General features: G+C 41.0%; 1 protein-coding gene across 4 annotated transcripts in view; it reads left to right on the top strand.

The window, feature by feature from the left end:
- The window catches only part of LDLRAD3 (low density lipoprotein receptor class A domain containing 3), a 105669-nt gene that overhangs the window by 2386 nt on the left and 78930 nt on the right, over positions 1–24353 (top strand). The gene's annotated exons all lie outside the window — the stretch shown is intronic.

Below are 24353 nucleotides of genomic sequence, written 5' to 3'. Positions count from 1 at the left end.
CAGACTGTAACAACATTATCAGGTTAAGTTAATATAGAAGAAGGTCTGTTAGTTAGGAAGCAGACATCCATGTTTATCTTCTACTGCTTGGATGAAGTAATGGAAGCTGATCTACACACAGTTACAGTGAGTTTTGGAAAGGATTGTTTCAGTGAATTGCAAGTACACTACAGCTGAAAAACCAATAAAATGTAAACAATCCCTAACTGAAAAATGAGTTCTGTAATCCTGACTGCCACTGTACTGTGTATTCAAGACAATTTTTTTTAGTTTAAAGAAACCTAAATCCTACTGAACATGTTTTGAACATAGATTTGTGTACGACCTGTATATCATCCATTAAGAAGAAAAATGGCAGGAGTCAGAAACATTCAAGTAAATTAACTGCTTTTACAAAGTGAGCAAAAAGGGACACTGTTTTTTCTGACAATTACAGACCTTTCTGTTTTAACTGAAGAAGGTTTTACAATGTCAGTCTTTGACTGGGGAATCAAAATGCAGTGCACAGCTGGGATTTCTAAGTATCATTCCCAGGTGTCAGTTCAATATAAGGGCCTTTCTGATACATTAGTCAAATATATAATGTAGATATTATGCCTCTTAAAATATACTCACCTTGCTCTGTATTAAGGGAAGCTTCCGTGTCTTATTCCCTCCAGTATTTTGGTCTAAGATTGTTAGAGTCAGGACCCATTCCACAGACAGCATAAACATGAAGGGCCACACGTGTGCTTTCATTACATTTTCCAACTTCACCTCAAAATCTTGCGAAAAACCAGAACATCCCTAAAATCAGGCAGGGATAGGAGCTATTTGAAGAGTCATGTTACCACATTAGTCTGTATTGTGTAATATCTGCTAACTTAAAACTTCCACATGGTGTTAAGGAGATAGCCATTATTTCCTTACATGGGTCTTCATTTGTACTGACATTCAGAGGTATTGCTAATAGTAGAATTTCTTTGCTGAAAACCTTATGTACTGCATGGCAGGAGTAATCAGCAGTACTGAGTAGTGGTCTCCACTGTTAGATAAGCAGAGAGAAAAAAGCCACTCTCTACTGAATACTCATGTCTGTATTGTATATTCAGTAGGTCTGTTCTGTGTTTTTCAGGCAGTCCTCTTAAAAACTCTTAAACTGAGTCTAGTGCTTCATAGCCAGCGTTTGTCTTTCTTGGTACATAAGCCAGCTGTGAGCATGGGTAGGACATCAGTGTGGGAGAGGTGGAGAAAGATTCCTGGAGGTGGTAAGTCAAGAAACTTCCAGCTTGGGACAGTAATAAGCAACAAGCACTGGATATTTGCTGAAGATATGAGTCTGCCAGTGGTCATAATGAGAGCAGCCAGGGGTACTCACTCCAATGCAAAGCTCCCCAGCCACGCTGAGGAGAATGTGGGATTTGTCACAGGAGCCTGTGCCCACACACACAAGTTGTTTTGAATCAGTTTCTGGTTATTCGACATTTGATGTTTGAGGCTGTTGTCAGACTTTACTCTTGCAAGTACATTTTTTGTGCAGGGAGTGAAATAAGCAGAGGATGATTTGGGGGAGGTGTGTCCTTGGCTAGATTTAAACAGATTTCTCTTACTCACTGAATGTGGGGAGTTGCAGGGCCCAGGAGCTTCCCAGCATCCCATCTTGCCTGGCACAATTGCTGCAAAGAGTCTGCAGTTGCCAGGTTGAGAGGGAGGAAACATGACTGCAATGTTGCAGTCACATGTTGTGATAGGAAATGAAGATTGTTATAAAGAAAATAGGTAGTAAAAATGCACACTTTGTACAAATGTAAAATAAATTGTTACAAGCATGCAGTCCGTCCGTAGTGCTTGATATACTGAGACCAGCAAGCTCCATACCTCTTTGGAGAAAAAAGTTTCCTGGTGATACTATAATATGTTTGTTGTGACAATAGGAACCTGCATCCTGCTTTCATTCTTATGCTGATTATCTACTGGGTGAGGAATAAAATGGTTCCCTTTGCTGTAAATCTGGTAGACTGTTACAGGGTTATGTTGATTTGTTAAGTAGCAGTGATGAATTGAGCTGGGATTCAAGCATCTCTGTGTTTCAGTGCAATGCGGGAAGGCCTAATTAAAAATTAATTTGTCACCTGGAGAAAGAATTTGTTTAGGTTTTTGTTTGTGTTATTTACGTTTTTTAAATTTTAATTTATTTTTCCAAACCGGTACATTTTACCAGAGTAGTGTCTGTCATATATCCTGTTCTGTGGTTACTCTTTCTGTCCATGTGAGCAGAAATGCAATAATGGAGTAGGCCTGAAAAATCTGTAGCTGAGATCTGCTGTGATAGTAGCCGTGCTCTCCATTTCAGTGTCTCAACTGTTGTAGAAGCTGATGAGTTTTATGAATCGCTAGAAAGCCTGGAAGGCTGTTCAGTTGTCCTGCTTGCTGCAGACGGGAGCTGTGGATATTCTGCCTTTGGTACAAGACACTCTGTGATAACTATTTCAACTGACATTTTCAGGGTTTGAAAGGATTTGAAAACAGCTTCATTATCAGCTGGCAGGTTTCGAAGATGAGGAAGGAGAAACATCTTGGGTCTCAATAGTTGGGTTTTGGCATTTTTGTCTTTTCGAGTATTAAAACAACTCTTCTGTCCTGGCAGGATCTCATAATGGGCTATATCTAAGATGCAGAATGGAATATTTCAAGTGAAAACAGTTTTAATTGTGTACTTTAAGGCAGCTCTCAAGTGAAACATAGAATGACAGATTGCCCTTTGCTTGAAATGTAAGTAGATCATGGCTGGAAGTAATTGTATAGTTGGCCATTAGGATAATCAGTTTATCATACATTTACTGACTGCTATAGAATTTTTGAGGAGGAGGTCATATATATTAAGAAAAAAAACAAAACACCAAACCAACAACAAAATTGAAAATTAAACAAACAGCTTAAGAAAAACAAGCAAACAAAACACCATGGCAGAAAGCATTTGTCTAAATTAGTTACCTCTGATAGTGAAACTTTTGATTTATATGATCAATGGGGTTTTGCACTTGCAAGGACTGTGTGTGTGTGTGTCCAGATTAATTGACATCTAGAAGCTTATAAACTGCAGTAACTTGATCAGATGTTTAGTTTCTTTCATGCAGCCTCTTGTGCTAGTGAAACTGTCAGACTAAAAGGCATTTTAGGCCAACCTCACCTTGCATGCAGTGTTGTCTATCAGGACAGAAAAATCCTTTTAGGAGAGAAGACGGTGTAATAGTAGCTGGCTTGGTGTGTGGGTGTGTTTTAACTTGCACGTGGGAAATGCTGAGGCAGTGAGATTTCTAAATGGAGCCCTTGGTCTCTTGTTGCTTATACAGATCCCCACTTACCCACTTCTTGGTTGCAAAGGAACTTGTGGAATCACATACGTATTTTAGTTGCAGCCTATACAAATGCGTACTCTTTGGAAGTTGCAGAGAAATAATAGGTAGCTCCTGTTAGTGTGAGAAATGTGTTGAAGAATTGGGGAATCATATGGGTGGATAATCAAAAGGCCCTAGAGGAACAAAATGAAAATGGAAGAAATTTGGGGGGGTGGGATGGCTGCTGATAATTTTTTCCTCTGTGTTTCTTAAGCCTTCTTCCAGCCATGGGCTGGACAGCTGTGAACTTGTCACAATTAAAACATATCAAGCAAAGCTCCTCTTTGTCAATGTGTAAATGGTTGAGTAAGTTGCTGTGTCACATGTCAGAGTGAACAGGGAGCTGAGGTAATGAATGGAAGGTGAGGTGGCTGTGAAACTGCTAAAATCTGGGATCGTTTAGGATTGGGAGCTAATGAACTCCTGATACTATGTGTTCTTAGCCATAAAATTTCTATTTTAAAATGGCATTGGTATCTCTCAAGGAGCCTGAGACTTAACTTGTTAAAGATTGGGAAGTCTATAAGTTTCATATGGTTGAAATACGCTGTTGTGTTATGAAATAGCTTGTTTCAATAGGGGCAAAAATACAGTTTTTCAGGTTTTAGTGCTGTTTTTATTCTTTAGTGGGGATTCTGATTAGTTTTTTCCTTTGAAATGGAAGGAGAAATCCCTAAGTACTGCACCTTGCCCTGGGTCTCTGGTGTTGTGTTATCTTTCATCTGCTTAGACAGATTCCAGATGGCTCCTAGGGAATGTGATCAGGAAGATTCCTGGTTCAGGATTCTCTCATTGAAAATTTTAGATGGAAACCAGTTACGTCACATGAGGTATCCTATGTTGGTCTATTTTGAAACTGTTTGGTTTGTTGAATAAGAAGTTAGATTTTAGGTAACATTTTCCTGTGAGGCTGTATCTCTGTTTTCATAACACGTAATAATGTTACGGCAGCAAGTAGGTTGTGGTTCTATTAAAAATTAAGATGTGAATTCTGGCTATTAAGTACTTGTGTTCAAATTCCATCACTCCTTGGAGTAATTTCTCTTACTTTATGTATTTTAGATGAATTTATCACTTCAATTGTTAATGAGTCAGATGATGCTTATAGCTCCAGACAGAACACCATCGCCAGCCATGTGTATATGTGTCAGCTGAAAACTTGTATTCTTCTGGGCAAAGCTGTTCACTGTTTTAGTGCTGCAGGATCTATACAGGGGGATAGAATAGAAGAAAATAAAGGTAGTGTGGAAAGTAATCTTACCCCTAAGGAGTTGCAGCTGGGCTGATTAGCTAAGATTAGGAACAGGCCTGACTTTAACAGGGCACAGCTGTAACCAATGAGAAGAAGAGTGCTATAAAAGAGTGGGGTGCCTGGTTGAGAAGGGAACTGGAGTCAGTGGCTGCTTTGTGAAGAAGAAAGATGCAGTGCTCTGAGGAGCTGCCCACGAGAAGCATCAAGAAGGTGTGGAACTTCTGTGATAAGGAGACAACAGTATGGAACCCCTGCAATGAGATGACAACAGATCTGTTCCAGGTTGTGTTGCTGATCAGGGTATGACTTTGGGCAAGATTTAATTCTTTCCTCACTGTATTCATTCCTCTTTTATTTGTCTTATTTTTATTTTTTTGACACCAGCTTTCTTACTATCTTTCTCTGATGCTGTTAGTGCTACCCTAGTTTTAGTCAAGAGCTATGTGCCACAAATATCAGGCATGTGTTTTTACAGTTCAAAATAGTGGATTTGGCGTTTAAGAGATGTTCTGCCTTGCCTGGTATGGATTTGATGTGAGGTAAGTAGATTTTTCTTGATATGAAAAATTTTAGTCAAGTGTTCCTGGTTTTTTCCCTTTCTTTTTTTGTTGTTAGCGTAAAGGCATTAAGATTCCTCAAACATAGAAGTGTTAGGTGTACAAAGATGTGAAGCATGATAGAGACACACAAATTGATGTACTTATGAAAATGCATGTATTTGTCAAGCTGCACTTTCCCTTTTGTAAGGCAGGGCAGGAGCTGACAACTTGAAGTACTGTTGGTTGTCTGGGGTGCTCTGCACAGGTAACCCATGGTCAGGACCGTGTCAAACCTGCTAAACAGTGGCTGCTTGACAGGGAATGCAGTCATTCCTCGCGCATGGCCACAGAAGGGAATACTTGAGCTTGCAGTTTTGAGTTTCGAGGCTGCTAATTCAGTCTCAGGGCTGGTATTCCGCTGCTGTCTCCCAATGCGAGAAGTTATGTTAAGGGTAATTAAATGTTTCTGCTTCTATATGTATAAGCTTAGCTAAAATTCTGCGGCTAAAGATAGCCATTATTTCTCAGATTGTGAATCCCTTTCTTGTCAGATTTAAACTCCTTTCTTTCTCTTTCTTTGCTTGCATCCTTGTTCTCTTGTTGTGAAGCAGCATGCTGATGACTTAGTCTTTACATGCTTCTTTTCATAGATGATTTGTGCCACTTCCTTCCTCCTCTCAATATCCTTTTCTCTCTTTATCCTTCTTGCCTCATGACCTCACCAAAGTGTACCCATTGATGATGCATAGAGCTAGCCATGGATTTCCTCACCATGCCTCTATACTTAAAAAGAAAGATGCTGTTATGTATACTTGCTATATCTATGCCGAATTTGCAGTTAGGAATTGTCATTTTTCCGTTGCCTCTATCTATTGCAGGTGTTCTGCTTCACTCTCCCACCAGTGCTGGGCTTGCTTTTCTTCTCCCTGTCCTCTGTGTCCATTGCTTAGCTATGCTGTGTGCTAAGGCTCAGCTTTAGGCTGTGTAGGACTTTGCTGCTGTGTTTGGGAGGTGTAGTTTAGTAAGAGCAGACTATTTGGGACTCGGTCGTAGTTTCTGGTACAATTTATAAGTGAAATGTGCATCTTAAGCAAATGAGCTGTTTCTCAGGGATCATTAATGAAGGATAGGTAATATTTACGTGACATGATGAAGGGCATGATTTATAAATTGCTAAATCATTTGTGACTGCGTTGTTAAATATGTGCAGTCATAGACTAGTTAGAGAGTTAAATATGTAGAGTTGCTTCACCTGCCAAAGCGCATCAGTTCTTCATAAATTGGTAGAGTCAGCATGTGTGACCTTCAAAGGAAACACACTGCAATCAATGAGTTTCAATGGCCAAATAAGTCCTAACCTGTTAGCCAGCCTCCTGCCAATGGCACAAGTTGCTCTTGTGGCTGGGTCCAAAACTGTGAAGTCTTAAAAGCTGGGTGGAACTGCACACTCCTAAACTAAATATATGGTTATATGGAACCTGATGTGCATGGTTTTTGTCCTGAGGAGAATGGCTGTCCACCAAAAGAGTTTGAGGCTCTGATGGTGATCTTGAAGATACCAAATTAAATCTTCCATGATCTGATCAACAGTAAGAAATGCCTTCTCAAGGCCTTGGCATCATGTAAAATCTGAACATCTTTGCTTGTTTGTGTAACTGGAAAAGCACAGTATAGATGCTGCAATCAAGATCTGCTCAGTCTGGTAGAAAGCAGCCTGCACAGAAATCCTGGAGTCTGGAAGAACTTACTGCTCAGTCACTATTAAAAGACCAAGTCCTTGAACTAAGTAGGCATAATTCAGAATTGGCTAAGGAAGATCAGTGTCTGTGGTGATTGCTGTCTTTCAAACTCAAAAAAGGCTTCTTTTTCCTTTCAGCAAGTTTTTTAAAAGGTAAAAAGAAGATGGAGAGGGGGGAAAGCAATCCATATGGCTGAAGTTCAGTACCTGGTTGTGAGTGAAATGAGAGCATAAATGGACTTACAGGTAGAATTGTGAAAAAAACAACCCAAAACACTGTGAACTTTTAAATGAGCAGATCATTCATTTTCCTGTGTGACCAGGGTTCTAGATGTTAAACTTGACATTAATTGAATCGAGTCCTGTTGGAATTCTGATTTATGTTCTCTAAGAAGTGTTTGGTAGCCCTGTCTTAAAAGGTGAGATCTACATACTCTTTTTAGGCATTTTCAGTCCTGTGAATATACTGGCTTTGAATATCAGCAAGTGTGGAGAGAAAAGTACATCCCTGTGATATTTTTCAGCTTACACATTCTTAATCCAACCACAAGCATTTGTCCTTTTGCAGTCAGATGGAGGACTTCCCTCTGTTATCTGTAAGCAGTATTTAAATTTCAGGAACCTATTCTTTTTATCTCCTCTGAAAATGGAGCTTCCACGTGCAGTATACAAATCGAGAATCTGCTTCTGTCCAAAGATCAAAGTGGTCTGTCTAGAACATTAACAGCGTACTTGGAAGATAAAAAGGACATTGATAGTAGAGTTCCTAAGAGGATTTTTAAACAGTACGAGTTGGCAGTACCAGTTGTACCCTGAAAATCTTCCATGAGGAATGTGAGCTTCTAAATTGCAAGTTTGAAGTAGAGTGTTGCCAGATTTTTTCCCTTATAGGGATTACTGTCAGTATTATGTTTTTTGGAATGTTTTTCATTGCAACCTTTCTTTTCAAAAAAAGAGTCCAGAATAGCAGTGACCTTATTTTGTACTTGAATTATATGTCCAGTAAGGTTAAGAGCACAATAGCCATTTTTCTTCTTCAAATTTTCATAAAATGAGAGACAAAATGTTTTTCAGTGTAATTTCGTATTTGCACTGCAATTTCAAGTGATTGAAATGCCTGCCCTTTTCAACAACTGAGATATTAGACATTTCATGGAATACTCCTGATTCAGAGGTCCTGCATGTATTCTTTTTTGAGGTAGCATGTAAGAGTGTGTGTCTCTTAGTTACCTCAACAGAGTCCACCCAAAAGTGGTGGGTAGTTGATGACATTGGTTTGCACAGCTGCACCTTTTCATCAGTCTCAAGTTTTTCAATAGAGTAGAGAAAGGGTTTGCCATTCTTATGCAAAATTGTGCGTGTTAGTTACACAGGAAAGGCCCAGGTGTCTCTTCCTGCTGTGGCTTTGGTAATGTTCAGGCTTTCAAAGTTAAAGGTTCTTTACTTATTAATGGTTTCTACATGAGATAGACTTCAGCATCTAATCAGATTGAATATCCTTAAAATTTCTAATGGGATCCTTGAAAATCTGCCAATGGACTATACAGGTTTTCTGATGAATTGTTTTAATTGAGCTCTGCCTTGCTATTTGGTTAACAGTCTTCAGGGTAGTCTCAGGCTGCTTACTTTCCAATTTCCTTGTGTTATCTGTAGATAAATGTCCACCTCATTGGAGCTTAATGGCCAATTAGCTGAGTCAAATAAAATCTGGAAACACAAGAACCAGTGCTGATCATTGGCAGGATATTCATGTCTTAACTGAGGTTGAATCCAGAGTTGCTGACCTGCTGACTGCCACTGCCCCTTGTGAGTAGTCTCATGGGGAAACTGCTCAGCCACAGTTTAGCTGGTTTTTCCCTGCAGTGTTGGTACTTTTGTTTCCTCATCAGTAGTTGCAAAATGAGGCAGATTTCTATTGTGAGCAAACTTTCCAGTTGGAGAAGCAATCAGTGTAACTTCCTTTGGGCCTGTATTGAAAGACCTCTGTAAGGCCCATTAGATCCTGTTAAAATTAAGCCCACATACAGTCAGAGACTCCCCAAGGTTGGGAAAGCCTTTCAAGACTGGCTCCAGCCTTTGACTGAACACCAACATGTCAACTAAACCGTAGCACTAAGTGTCATGTCCAGTTGCTTCTTGAATACTTCCAGGGGTGGTGATGCCACCATCTCCCTGTGCATCCTGTTCCAGTGCTCACCCCTTCAGTGAAAAAATTATTCCTAATGTCCAGCCTCAACCTCCCCTGGTGCAGTTTGAGGCTGTCCTCTTGTCCTGTTGCTGGTTGCCTGGGAGAAGAGGCCAAGCCCCACTTGGCTACAACCTCTTTTCGGGCATTTGTAGACAGTGATGAGGTCCCCCGAGCCTCCTTTTCTCCAGGCTGAACACCCCCAGCTCCCTCAGGACCCATACTTCACCTTGTTGAGCCTCATACAGCTGGCTTTGGCACATTGATCCAGCCTGCCCAGCCGGTCAGCACTCCTGCCCAACTTAGCACTGTCTGCACACTGGCTGACAGGACACTTGGTCCTCTCAGTCAGTTTAATGCCTCATTGATAGAGGTATTAAACAGGACTGGACCCAACACTTGAGCTCTGCAGAACACCACTTATGAGTGGCCACCAGCTGGATGTACATTCCCCAGTAGACCTGGCTATCCAGCCAGTTTTAAACCTAGCAAAGAGTGCATGATTTAGACTTCTAAAATATCAGGTGGTTATCTCCAGTTTGTAAAGGAAGCATGTCTGATATGGGATGTCTCAAATGAGCAGTGGCATTGAGGAAATAGAATGATCTTTGCACCTTTGCCAGTCTGGCCCTTGAAGATGGAATATGTTGGGTGTTTGCAAACACAAGCCTTCCAAGCTACTTTGCACATTCCTGTAAGAAAATTAACTTAGCACAGATTTAGTTACTGTTCCAGCATTGTTTGTTTTGGTTTAGAAGGACGGTGTTGGCCTGTTGTGTTGGAAAAAATGTATTACTGAAATGCTGTAGTAAATGTTTTGGTTAGAGAACCATTTGAGTGATCTTAACTGTCAAAATTAAACCCTAGGTGTAAGCAGCTGTACCAAGAGCTAGTCATGGTATATTTCCAGGGGAGAATGATTTTTGGGTACTTTGAAACATACAGATTTATAATCTGTTTTCAAACAAGCTTCCCAAATTGTTCCCTTTTCCCACTAATCACATCCCAGCATTAAACAAAGTAAAGGGTATGTGCAAAAGGAAAACAGAAATTGAACCATACCAGGTGTTCTTGTTGGACCTGGAAGTGTAAATAAGAGGGCAGTTAATTTCTGTATCTAAAATGGTTTGAGTTTCTTAGGTCTAGGGGATCACTTATCTCTAGAGAGTTACTATGTGAACTGAGTCTAGTTGGTAGTTGGAGCTGCAGTTTCCCAAACTCCTTCCTGCTTATCTGTTACAGAGTGGTCCTTCCTATTTTAGTAGAATCCGGGAACTGTGTATCAGCTGCATACCTGCATAACTCAAAGATTTTTGATTATAAAAATATAAAAATGCCTGTTTACTGTTGAGGAATAAATGGAGTTTGCAGACAATACCAGGCTGGGTGGCAATGTTGATCTGCTGGAGGGTAGGAAGGATCTGCAGAGGGATCTGGGCAGGCTGGATCAATGGGACAAAGCCAATTGTGTAAAGTTCAGCAAGGCAAGGTGCTGATCCAAGTCCTCAGGCACTTGGATCACAGCAACCCCATGCAATACTGTAGGCTTGGGGGAAAGTGGCTGGAAAGATGTCCTGTGGAAAAGGACCTGGGGGTGCTGGTTGACTGCAGCTGAATGTGAGAAGGCCAATGGCATCCTGGCCTGAGTCAGTGTGGCCTGCAGGACCAGAGCAGTGATTGTCCCCTGTGCTCTGCACAGGTGAGGCCGCACCTTGAATCCTGTGTTCAGTTTTGGGCCCCTCACTGCAAGAAAGATGTTGAGGTAGTGGAATGAGTCCAGAGTAGAGCACTGGAGCTAGTGAAGGGTCTGGAGCACAAGTCCTGTGAGGAGCAGCTGAAGGAGCTGGGGTAGTTTAACCTGCAGAAAAGGAGGCTTTTCTGGGGGGAAACCTTACTGTTCTCTACAACACCCTGAAAGAACATTGTAGTGAGCTGAGGTAGACAGAGTAACAAGCAATAGGACAAGAGGAAATGGCCTGAAGTTGTGCCAGGGCAAGTTTATATTGGGAATAAGCAAAAAATTCTTCACTGAAGGGGCGATCAGGCATTGGAACAGATTGCCCAGCAAATGGTGAAATTGCTATCCCTAGAAGTGTTCAAAAAACATGTAGAATGTGGTCCTTAGAGATACGATGTAGTAGTGAACTTGTCAGTGCTGGGTTAATGCTTAGACTCGGTGATTGAGGCCTTTTCCCTCCTTAATGATTATATGATGCACAGATGGGCTTTAATATTAATAGTTTGCATTTTTTATGATGTTTCTTTAAAAACAGTTTATATATTTGGCAGACAACTGATCAGTATATATCTCCAGGTACTCATCTTCTCAGCATCCAAGCAGGGTGGAAACATAAATTATGGATGCTGGCAGTGTTCCCATGGGATAGGAGAGCATTAGTAGTCGTTAACAGATAAGGAAAACTGAAGCCAAGGAAAGCAGAATAATATGATCATGTAAGACATCTGTGGCAGGGCTGAACCCTATCTCCAGTCATCTCAAATTCCACACAGAAAGCTGCCCTTCCCTGAAAGACATCCGGTCTGCAAGGCTGGACTATATGGCAGGTACTGACAGTCATCTTCTGCCCCCTGAAGCTTATGTCACCAGCATTCCTGTCAGAGAGCTGACTACAAGTCGGCACACTCACATTGGTGTAACCATTGTGGTGTTTGAAGGGACATCGTGGTGCTTCACACCAGCTGGATGACATAGGGCCGCTAATTTGTAAAGCTGCATCTGTGTCTGCCTCAGCTCTGGCAGCTGCTCTTGAGGGTGAAAGCTGTACAGTGTGAGAGACTTACCTTTAAGTGCATGTAGACAATAGCATGTCTACTTGCTAAGTCTCATGAAAAATTGTGAAGGGGCAGAATAGATAATGTACAGTGAATGCTCACATCCTCCTTTGTCTGTTTGGTTTTTAATGGTATAAATAGATAATGGCATCATTTGGAAAGCTCAGTTGTGAAGTATGGTAGGAGTAGAGTGAGTTCTCTTTCCTAGATCACTTTTATGTGTTAGTGATAGGAAATGTTCCTGTATGGCATTACTGACAGCTTTGAGTGGCTGGCAAGAATGTTTTAAATCTGAGACTGAATTCTTGGCTTTCTTCAGAGTTTCTAGTTGAATATATTTGCATTGGCAAAATAAGTTGGCTGACTTAAACACATGTTAAGCACAGACTTAAAGTATCTTGAAATAGTAGAGCTTGAATACCTTCTTTGGTTTCTCAAGGGCAAATTCTGCCACTGAACATATGTTGTAGATCACATTTTAAAGTGGTTTTTTCCTGGCTTCAATATTGCTGTCCTTTATTTTGAGCAGCCTTTTTCTCCCCACCTCTGAAATGGTAGTAGGATGTGGTTACTGAAATTATTAATTCTGTACCTGGAGCATTCACTGTGCCTCTCTGAAGCAGGAGTGTGTTACAAATCAAGGTAATGTGTGACCATGTGCAAACAGAACTGAGATAACATGCTGGAGATAAGCGATCCTCGGCAAGACGCAATGTCGCAGAATTGTTTGCTGTCTGCCTGGCTTTGTGCCATCTGCAAAATAGGGATAGCACTTACCCACCTCAGTTTCTTCAGTTTCATAAATACTGGTAAGTGCTCCGTTCCCCAAAGTGAGTGTCATCAATAATTCATTATCACTTAATTGCTGGAGCTGATTTCTGATTGATTTGCTAAGTAAGACGCTAGGAAGTGGTAGTTGCCAGTGTCAGTTCCACTTCTCTGCTTTTCCCAATGTTTTATGCGGTTGTTGTGCACATGCCTTTTCCCTTCTCCTCCATGAATGCTTTGCCCTCAAGCCCCAATAAAATTATAGTAGCTTATGAAAAGAATGGAACAAACAGCATCAAGTGAGATGGTGGATTTCTTTTTGCATCAGCAAAGCAGCAGGTCTAGGAAGGGCTGAAACTCAGACTGAGCTTGCAGGACTCAGCCTTGCGTGTGTGACACACTGTCGTTGTTTGTTACTTTTGCTTTTTTTCTTTGTTCAAGTAGGCTACTTCTAGACTGCTGTCTTTTCCTCTTGCTGATGCTCAAAGTGCTTGCTTGTCTCTAAACTTGTGTGAGAAGGCTGTTTCAGTTGTCCCTTTTAGATCCCTACTCTGAATCATATGTGAGTTATTTCTGACAGTTTTTCATTATAATCAGAATATGTAGGTTGGGAGTGGATAACAGTTGTATATGTTTTGCTTTTTTATGTGAGGATTCATAGATGAGGATTTGAGTTGTGCAGGTTCTCCTTCCAGTGCGTTCTGCTAGCAAGAAATTAGTGCCTCCGGTCTCCTAGGGTGGAGCATTGGCAGATTTCTTTTTGGATGCTAGAGAGGGGAACTTTAAAATAGATGTCCTGAAAAATATGTGGTGCTTATTTTTATTAGCATAGGGTAGTCTCTGTTCTGTGTAAGATGTGAACTAAAATATAGATGAGGAGGCAGGGCAGTATCACACTCTCTGATATGTAGAAATGAGAGATGGAAAAGAAGTATTCATTTATCTATGTAGCTTATCCCCTGGGACACTGCAAGGGTTTTTCATCTACTTTTCTGGATGAAGGTCCAAAGATAAATAGCTACAACTGGACTTTATTCATATGTTTTCTGATCACTTTCTTAAAATTTGGGACATTGCCTCACCTTGCAGAATCTGAACTGTTTAACACTTGTGCAGGGTTTGGCAGTGCCAAATGTTTTCAAACCCTGTGCTGCATCCTAAAAACCAGTGCTCAGTCTGTTGGAGCATGTCTTTCATCTGAGTCTGGTTTGCAAGGAGGCATTAAAGGAAAATACATGTTTTGTTTTTTGGGGTGGGTTATTTGTGTGGTTTTTTTTTTGTATTAACATACATAGCTTCCACATTGATTCAGTTCTATCTTAAACACACATGAAGAATGATTTTGTTACTATTTTTATACATTCTTGAGAATTTGCATCACAATTCTTTAAAATAACCTTAATGGTTTTGTTTGAGTGCATTAACTTTCTGCCTTCAACTGCTGTGGGAATAAAAATGAATTGACATCTCAGTTCTCAGAGATGACAGAATATCCTGATTTGAAAGGAACCCACAGGCATCGTCAAGTCTAGGCATTGGCCCTGCACAGGACACCCCCAAGAATCACACCCTATGCCTGAGAGCATTGTTCAGATGCTTCTTGAACTCTGTCAGGCTTGGAACTGTGACCACTTCCCTGGGGAGCCTCTTCCAGTGCCCAAGCACCCTTTGTTGGTTTTGTTTTAATGTGTTGTGATGTCTTTAAACTTCATTAAAGAGACCAGTCTGGAAAGAACATCCGTGTCAATCAGCTGCTTTGTGGGATTCCTTAGAGACCTACTGCAGTCTTGCTTCAGTTTCTGTTTACCAAGCTTCCTTTAAAGAGTGTTGGTTTCAAAATGAAATTTCACATGATGATATTTTGTTAAAATGAAAAAGTTAATCTTTTCAGCTTGCTGAACTTTGTTAGGTCTGTAGTCACTCTTGTCTGTCTTCAGGGAAAGAGGACACAAATGATGCTGCTGCTTTGAGTAAATAGTTTTCCATGGACGAGTTGTCAAACTGAGAGTTTTGACTTTAATGTGTTGCAGCTAGGATATTTTGCACAACAATGTACCTGCCTCATGTTCCTAAATCTGATCTTCCGTTTATTAACAGGAATATTTATTGTCAACCTTTCTAGGCAGGAAATTGAGAAAGGGAAAAGAGTAATTTTCAAGTCTGTACAATGGCTTAAAACATCACTTTCCACAAGCAAGAGTAATCCTTGAATCAGTGCTTTTCTCAAGTGAGATTTTAACATCTTCAGTGGAGAAGCTCTGATATAAAGGTGCAGCAGAAGGAAGAATTAAGACTTGGGGAAGGAGTAATTAGTTTCCGGTTTCCAGTGGCACAATGAATTTTGTGCTTTTGGTTTGGGAATACATAGGGGAAGGAAACTTTTTCTGCCATACATTTAAAGTTTTTCTGTGGTTTTGGTCTTGCCGTACAGATTTTTTTCAGTGCTAAGTAAATGTTTGATCACAAAGCATCTCTGTCAGTGTGTGCTTGCTGCCAAGATGCTTCTGAAACACAGAAGGTATGTGGACATACTGGGAAAGTTGTGTCACTGCCCTTCTCTGGCAGTGGCTGTGATTGACGGTCTGTTGTGTCTGAGTGCAATGGAGAATGTCAGCCAGGTAGGGGGTGATCTGCAATACACTGAAAAATTCATAATGGCCACCCAAATGATGGCAGTGATGACCCTGTAGAGTTACCTTGTGATGGCTGTCTCTGAGAACGTCTTCCTGCTTTTTGGATGAAGCTTCCAGACTGCTGAAGGATACTCTGTACCATTTCTGATCATATGAATGAACTTGGTGATCAGATAAGGTGAAAGGAACTTGTATCCTCATCCTAAGGATGTCTTTGTTAGGGGTGTTGTACTATAGGCATTTTCACATGACCCTGTCTTGAGTTCACACATGGAGTAAATGGGTGTTGTTTGATGGAGGTAACGCTTCAGTTAAGTTTGTGTGTGCAGTCATCAGCTGTAATGCAGTCAATACATAGTGTATTCTAAATTTATTTAGTGAAAAATCTGGAGAAAACACAGCCATAGTGCAAAGAGCTAATAGATAATATTTTTCTGATTGAGCCGTATCATCTGCTTTGTGTGTGAAACACAACAATATGATCTATGACAGAGCTTGAACAAAGTTTCTTGTTCCTGGGTTAATCTTAGCACTCCATTATATTTTCTATGTTAGTTTTCCCTTTATACTTTGAGATTGTTCACAGAATATGGGTCAGTGTATATGGCCAAAAGGAATGCTATTTTTGTGTTAACCCCCTCAATCAGAAATACCCATACACAAAACTTGTCGCAAAGCAACAAGTGCATAAATATTTCCTATGTTATATTGTGATTGAATATGTGAAAATTAATTGCCTAGGAGAGGAGGAGAATGTGAAAGACTATAGTAATCATATTTAGCCTTTCTTGAGTGATTAAAAATGAAGTTAAGTTAGTTCTATTTATTAGTTGAGCTTCATCCCTTTTTTTTCCCCCAAAGGGACTAACCCTTGAAATAAAGTGAAGCCCTGTTGCTTGAGTAGAAAGCAAACACAATTGAAGTGCTTTCAACGCAGCAGAGAATGATATAGTTAATTTTTCCTGCAGCCACTCCAGTTACATGGCTGTTAGCAGTTAAATTATGAATGAGGTAGTCTGAAGGAAGCCTCTCCTGACTCTCAGCATCCTCTTTTGTTTGGGTTGGTCACCAGGGTCACAGGAGTCTCATTCCACATGGAGCAGGATGAGATGCAGACAGGCTTTGTTCCGGACTTGAGGAGAATGTGACTGAGTTGTCGGTGTCATTCACAAATTTCAGCTCTTCTGGGTCCTTAAACTCAAGGAGTTTAGGTTCTGGTGCAGTGCAGAATGATGAGCATTCTCGTACAGACTGATGAACAAAGGCGTGTCTGGAATGATCCAGGCTGCAAGGTGCTTGCTTGGGGGTCTCTGAAAACAGAGCAGCCTGATGTCTTGTGTAATATATGAGTTCACAGGTTAGCCAATGACATCACCATTCTCATCATGTTGCTTATCCTGTGTCCTAGACAGTATGGCTTACTGTCTTTTTGTGTTGTGTAATGTCTCCTGCCAACAGGATGGCACAGCTGACCTGTTAAATTGAGCATTAGTGAAAATAACAATGAAAGCATCCTTTTTTGGAAGCATCTTGAAAGATAGTGACTTTTTTTGTGTGTAATAAAAAGAATATTGAAAGTGGTCCCAAGTTCATGGTCTTTATGACATAAGCACAGGATTTGTCTTCTTGGCCAAATATTTTTTGCTTTTGTGAGAGTGACTTTTTTTGCTTAGGTGCTGATCTCCACATACTTCAGTAAATTGCCAGTATTGGGAAATAGAACTGAAGAGAAAATTTAGGGAAGATAATTGTGTTAAATGCAAGCCCCCTCCTACTTGTCTTGTAGGAAGAAAGTCTTCACTCTCTTTAATAATTTTTTTTTCATTTGCTTTACATCTTGTCTGATGCAAAGTATGTGAAACCTTTCTGAAGTGTTTAACTAATTTTCCAGTTATAGCAGAGTCTGTTACCTCAGAGCTTTGCACTTCACCTGTGAAGCCTGTTTTTCTGATGCTAATGGAGTAGCTTCAGAGAATAGGCAAAGCCTCTCTGTATGGGTGGTTGGAGTTTACTGGGCTTTCCAGCAGTGGAGGTGGCAGCTGTGACTGTGACCCTTCAAAAGAAGATCTGAGCAGAATCTGTCACCTTGACTTTTAAGAAAATTACTGCAGTCAAAATTAGAGAAATTAGTCTGAAGAATCTCAGGTGCCTTTTTAAGAACTTTATCGCTCCCAAATGTCTTCAGTTCAGGTTTCCCTAGGAGAAAACTGAGTTTTCAATGTTTGGCAAGATTCCTGTTCTTTTAAATATAGGCCTGTGTTTAAAGAGAGGGCATGTGTGACAGAGGCTCTGGTGCTGAAGGACTGAAAATTTCAGTAAGTCTGGAGTAAGTCTGCTTAGGTATTTGGTTAGAAAATCCAACTCCAAATGAGCAGAAGCAAGTAAAGACTGTGAGTGGGCTGAGACATTGTTCTGCCAAGGAAGAATCAGAGTTGTCATAACAGCAGTGATGCACTGCCACGCTGACTCTTGGAAATGCAAAGGCTGGGGGCTGCTTTGCTTTTGTTGCACTTTTCTGTTAAGTAGGAGAAACCTCGGCTAGTGTCTGTATGCATTACACTGGTGGTCTCTTGATGGCAGTGGGTGTCAGTCTGGCACTGTGTATTACTTAACAAAGTGTCCTTAAAAATACCTATTGTGTACAGTTTTCATTGTCTTTTGAACTTCTGGTAATGAGTGAGAAGGACAGGAAGGTGTAAATGTGTATGTGAGTAGTGCTGGGAAAGCCACAATTAGAGCTAGCCAATCGCTGATTTCTTGGGGCTGTGAAAGAAAATTGAATATTGTTGTTACAGAGAAAATATGTTCAGGTTGTCCTTGTATTCCAAAGGCATATCCTACTGCTTGTTTTTTCTTACCAAGATTTGATAGCTGCTTGGCAGAAGTCTTGGCATTGCTTGGCACTAGCAATTCTCTACTCATCAACTTGAAAAGAATGATTGCTGAAACTCAGAAATTCACAGTTTTGAGCTGCACTGTTTTCATCCCTATCAAGTCAATACAGTTTGATTTTTCTTACTTCTTTCTTTCCAGAGATTTGGGGAAAAACCAGAAAAGCTTTCATAAAGTCTGGTATCTTTCTTTTAATTCTCATTAATCGAATACAGTCTCCAGCAGTAAAAACATGATGTGAGACCCACTATGCTAAATTTACACCCTGCAATTTTCAAACATTAGTTGCCACTAAATTGGCAGAGGGACTGGAACCAAATATACCTGCTTTGCAATTATATCTGCTGGGTTGGTATTTATGGAAATAGCCAACTAAGCCAACAAGAGTCAAAATTAAAATTAACCCTTATGGCAGTATGCTGAAACTGCTGTTCATTATTGTGTCGAGCAAGGTGCCGAAGAACCTCTGTTCTGGCCAGCCTCAGGTGCCACTGCAGCAATAATGCTTGTTTTCCAAGAAGCTTGAAGAAAAGATTGGCAAATTTATGAGCTTAGTGCGCGCTAAGTTCCAGTTTGGATTTTGTGTAGAAACAAATGTGTCCTGCCTGGGAACCAAGTCCTGTGCATTTTGCGAATCAAAAATTTATTACTATGTAGATTCCATGTCTTTTGTCTATGCATTTTGAGTTCTCTGGTTTACTGAGATATTAAGATTTTTGTGTAGTTGAAAATTTTCATGAGGTTCCTGAGATCTTGTGTGGTTCTTCTGATCCTAGTGTGTGCAGCTCTGTAGGTGATTCCCCCGCTCACGGGTTTTCCCTGCAGCCCTCAGCGTTTGCCAGTTGGGCGCACTCTGCCTGGACATGTCTTTGCCCCGGCTTCTACAGAATGTACACTTTGTAGCACACAGAAAAATGATGGGTGCCAGAAGGAATGTGGACCTTTCTGTTTGTTTAGCCAGGAAAATGATATGTGGCATTATAGCATTGGGTTTTAGAGATCTCCTGAGTTTTGATTTGGCTCAGTGGAGAGTACCTGTTAGAAAAAAATGTTGAATGAAGCCTTAAAAGGCAAGAATGGTTTTGTAGTTAACCGGAAATGTATTCATTTTTGTTAGCTGAGTTTGTGCCTGGGATTGACTCATCTGAATGAAACACATCCAGGTTTGGAAGCTGCAAAAGGGTTCAAGTGAGACACCCAAAATATTTGGATTAGGGGCTGAAATATGTAGTCTTTCTTAACTAGAGCCTACTGGGAAGCTTTCTTCTGAGGCTTTTTGTGTCCTAGGCAGTTTGAGTAGGGTAGATAGGATATTTTTTTCTTTTGGGATCAGGATATGTATCTAAAAAGCAGATGCCCCCTTTTTTTTTTGAGAAATTTTTCAGAGGATTTTAGGAAATAAAGGAAACAGAACTGTCAGGAAGCAAAAAGTGGGGAAAGGAATAAAGTTAGTGCACTATGCACACTGAATCTTGGGTCTTTTTGTTTTGTGGGCCTTTCCGGAGTCACTTGTCTACAGTTGCATCCACTGCTCCTAGGGGAAGTTCATTTTTCTCACACTCTTGTGAAAAGCTTTTCTGCTTTTTGCTAAATCTTTCTCTGTCTGCTTTCATTCCAGTGTTCTTCACTCTTTACTGTGCTGTTAAATACGGCAGCTGCTGAAAGAGCCAAACTCCAAGATTACCTGTGTTGCAGTGAACCCCCTGATTTTACTGCTAGCTCAAAAGCAGTTTGGGGTTCGTGGTGTGTGGAACTGTCTTGCTGTGGCAGTATTGGCTGGAAAGAATTGGTCAGCAGTGCCTTGCAGGAAGATTGCATAGCCCCACTGTGCTGCCCATGTTAATGTCCTGTTGTGTGGAGGCACTGTGTACATTCCTCTACAGGAAACAACATCATTGCTCTTGGCTATGGCTTCTGGCACAATAACTGAAAGACATAAGGTGAAACTAAACTGCAGTGAAAAGAGTGAGACCCTCCCTTCAGTATAATCCCTGCCATATATCTGCCTAACAGCACATTTCCTATTGACAAAATGCAAATTATACTTCTTTTTCTGGTTTTGATTTGCTTACAGAAAGCATCAGCAGTCTAATCCATGCAGCAACCACTGAGTAACTTTATCTTCTGGATAAATTTTTATTATTGCTGTATAAAGCACATCAAAGAGCTCAGTTTGAATGGGAGAAAATGGTACTTTAAGTAAGTGGTTATAAAAGCTGTTATTTCTCACTTGAAATTATTATTTTCTAGGTCTCTGGTAGTGATGATGGGAAATTTCCAACTTCAAATAAATAACCATTGCTTGTGCATGTCTGTCATTCCTGAGCCCCATCTTCTGCCCCCACTTAACTCTCTTTGAGGCTTACCTAGTAGAGGCCATGTGACCAGAGGTAGGGGAAAAGGGCAAATACATAGTCTTCTGTAAAAAGAGAAACCTCTCAACTCTAAAGTAATGACAAAAACTCTTCAAGTGGACCTGGAGCATGACATTTGAAGAGGCTTGTGTCCTGTGGTTAAATTAGACCAGTATGTTAGCAGGGGTCTCCAAAATACTGTGAGTGGTGAGAGCTCCTGGACTGTCTGAAGGATGTTGCTGTGACTGCCCCATGACTTATAGGGCATATAGGGTAGATAAAAATCAGCTGATTATATCCCAGGCTGGTGATGCTATGAAATTGAAGCTCTGTTTTGGCTTGTCTTGTTGAAATTGTTTTTTTCTAACAGGGTCCAGTTCTGCATTTTGCAGCTGTTGAGCAATGAGTTGCCTTTCTTCTTAAGTATTCAGGGATGTTCTAAGTTCACTTTGCATCATTTTTGTCACTCAGTACACATGGTCTTTATGTATGCCCTCTTTTCAGTCTCACTCCTACCTCTTCGTTGGATTTGCATGTATATAAGGAGGTTATAATGTATTTCCAGGTGATGCTTCTGTTTAGGAATACTATCCCATCTTCACTGTCTGTGTGCTGTCACTATCACATAGTACAATCTGTCCCTTTTCTTATGCTATTGCCTTTCCTTGACTCTGATTGTCTTCTGGTAGTTCTTCTAATTTTAACTGTTGATTCAATATATTTAGAAAAATGTTCTTGTTCCTCATCCAAATTTTTTTAGGAGCCTCAGGAGAGAGGTTTCTGGTCTCCTTTTCTTTTCTTAGGGCAAGACTTCAAAGCAGGAGCTGAGTTGCCTTCCTAGGGTAGGGAAGTCTGCAGATCTGTCTCTTGTCTAGATGAAAATCATGGTTATCTGTCATCAATCTCCTCACACTTGGAAATTAGCTCAGTGTTGTTGAGTGAAGGGTTATGAGTTTTTTCTTTATTGTTAAGGACAGTGTTGATGTTTTGTTTTGTTACTCTGTCCTGCATCCTGGCCTTCCTTGGGCTTGGTTCCTCTTTGGAGCCTCACACGCATCTGTCTCTTCCAGGCCCTTCTTGAGGTGTGACCTTTTCATGCAGTGTCGGAGCCCGAGTTGTCCTCTCACTACCGGTAGCACAGCTTATCTTCCCCTCCTGATGTGCTGTCACACCCTAAATGCAAACTCTGCTCAGGGAAGGTCCCTCTGCCAATCTCTATCATCAGAAAGGCAATAGTTTCCACAACTTCATCTTGGTTTGCCTTCACCATTATTCCACAGTGAGTTTGCTTTCAGAGCCCTGCACTTTTTGTTCTTAGCACACCTTTGAGATGGTCAGTTATCAGTGCTGAGGGATACACTTGGAGCAGGCACTGAGTGTGCAGCTGCAGTGGGAGCTGCAGGTTGTGCCCCGCCTGGGAGGAATGCTGGGAGCCCCGGACAAGGAAGGGGCTGTGACCAGGTGCTGACCCTTTGCACAGCAGAGGGCACAGGCACCTGTAGCACTGACCAAGTGATCGGACACTGGGATGCAGCAGGAGTCAAGGACTCAGTTGGAAGACCCCAGACTTTTGGCAGCATAGACTGGGGCTATGAAAGCACAGGAATTCCTTTGCTCAGGCTCCCTCACCAGAGGCACCAGCTCAAGCTGGTTTTGTGTTATGCACAATGATTAAATTACTTAAAGGAACCAGAGATTTGAGAGTGCACTATGGGAAACCAGGGTTAATGTGGTAAGGAGACCTTGTCTGATGGTGTGAGTGTGGGGTGTTCAGAGAGTCAAGTGCACCCATTGGTCACTGGAGCCACCCACTGTGTAGGGGTTTCAGTCCCATCAGTGAGGAGTGTGGTAGTAGGAGTGTGACTGCCGGAGTGCCTCCTTGGTGGTTGGACAGGAAAGTTCCTGTGACACCAGTAAATGTCAGTGTGGGAAACCAGCCTTCGCCATTTACACTTATACTGGGACACACAGTGGCATGTTTGGTTCTGACAGGCAGCTTTCCTTGCTGGAAAAGACTGATACACAGCTCTCAAGAAGAAGTTAGTGCTCTTGAAAACTTTGCTGCTTAAAGAAGCAATTGTGGCATAGTTGTTAAAGACAAGCAACTTTGTGGGACTAAGTGGTGTCTATTGCAGTTGTAAATGGCAGAAGCATTTGCTCTAGGTTACCTGACTTAGCCTGAGGAAAGGCTACAGTCCTTCTTGTGTTCTTAATCTGGAGAGGGCATGCATGTTCCTTTCTCTCTGTTTTGTGGTGGTGTAAGTTCTTGAAACTTTGTGGTGGGCTGATTCAGGCAGTACTGAGAACTACAGGCTCTAGGTTATGTGTTTTTTTAAAGCTTGCTGCTCACCTGTGGTGGAGTTTATGCAAGTGGATGGTAAGAGGAAGACAGGAATTTATGACTGGGTTTAAAGAAAGATGGGGCTATTTGCTCTGATTTAAATCAGCTTGAACTGCTGAGGACATGCACCTTTAGCTAATCAGCTATGTACAGAAAGCAGCACAGAAAAGTTTGACATGGAGTTTCTGCCCCTGAGTAGCAATAGCATTCCATGCTGTCATCATTGGAGGAATTTGGACTCTATGGGCTCTCTATAGGTGCAGAGGTTGCAATTCTGTATGGTTGGGTTTTTTCCTTGCTGGCTGAAACATTCTTTTGCCTTACCAGTTAATGATGTCTGTTTGTTTGATTTTCCTGTAACATGTAGCTCTTTCTTAAACTGCATTCACTTGCAAAGTGAATTTGATCACTTTATTCTATGTCTGATCTGTGTGCTGAGACGTGAGACTACAGAAATATTAAATATTGTTAGAAGTGCTGAGCAATTACTTACTGAAGAAGAGGAAAGATAATAACTTTGCTGAAGCACTCTTTATCCCCTTCTGTGTTTTTGTACTGCTGCATCTTTGGGCATTGTTTTTGTATGCTGGGATGTAAAAGAGGGAGGTGTGTGTCCAGTGTCAGCTACCAATTCCAAAGGACTTCAGTGGTTTTTATGCCTGTAAGTTAGTGTACTTTAACCATTGCCATAGTAAAATGTTCCTAGAGCAACTGACATTATGGAGTTGGGCTTTTTTCAGAGAATTAACACTTTTACAGCCTCACACTTAACTTTTGCCAGTTCTTGTGATTACTTCTTATTGGATCAGCGCTTTAAGTGATTGCCATGTGACATAACAGAACAGCTTGAAGCACCACTTGCTTGTGGGGAAATAACCTAATAGTGAATTCAGTTGTTTTCTCCAGACAGAGCAACTGTGGGATTTTTCTTACATTGTGTGTAAGGCCTAAATGTATTTGCCCAGCTAGTAAGGCTGAACATCCTAGAATTTGCAGCGCTAACCATCTTCTCTGAGAGCCCTGAAATGCAGGTAATTCAACACGTTTTTAAGCAAGAAAATGTGTTAACAGCCATCTGGTGTGCAGTTGCATCTGCACACTAAAAAAAAGTCCTTGCAGAAACAAGTCTCAAAAGGCAATTAAAAGCTTTTGATAATGTTCTGATTCTGATTGGGAAACTTAAACTTAGTTGTAGTAGGTAGGTTTTTTATTGGCATAGAATGTCATGTGAGGAAGTTTAAACCTAGTCCCTCCCATCTGTTAGAAAAACAATAGAATGCCTATAGTGCTTCTTGGTAAATCGAAGGGGCTTTTTAATCACTTCTGTTGCTCTTCTGTTACTCCTTTAAATTTGATGATGAATGAATCAGACTCAGTCTTGCTGCTGTCGTATTTCAGGCATGATCTCAGTATTTTCTGGGCGGAATGTCGAGCTTGGCCTGTTTTTTGGGAAATTGGAGTAGTGTGATAGATCACATGAG

Source organism: Zonotrichia albicollis, chromosome 6 (assembly GCF_047830755.1).
Source record: "Zonotrichia albicollis isolate bZonAlb1 chromosome 6, bZonAlb1.hap1, whole genome shotgun sequence".
Lineage (NCBI taxonomy): Eukaryota > Metazoa > Chordata > Aves > Passeriformes > Passerellidae > Zonotrichia > Zonotrichia albicollis.
Note: the sequence above shows the minus strand (reverse complement) of the source record. Positions and strands in the feature narration are given on the sequence as shown.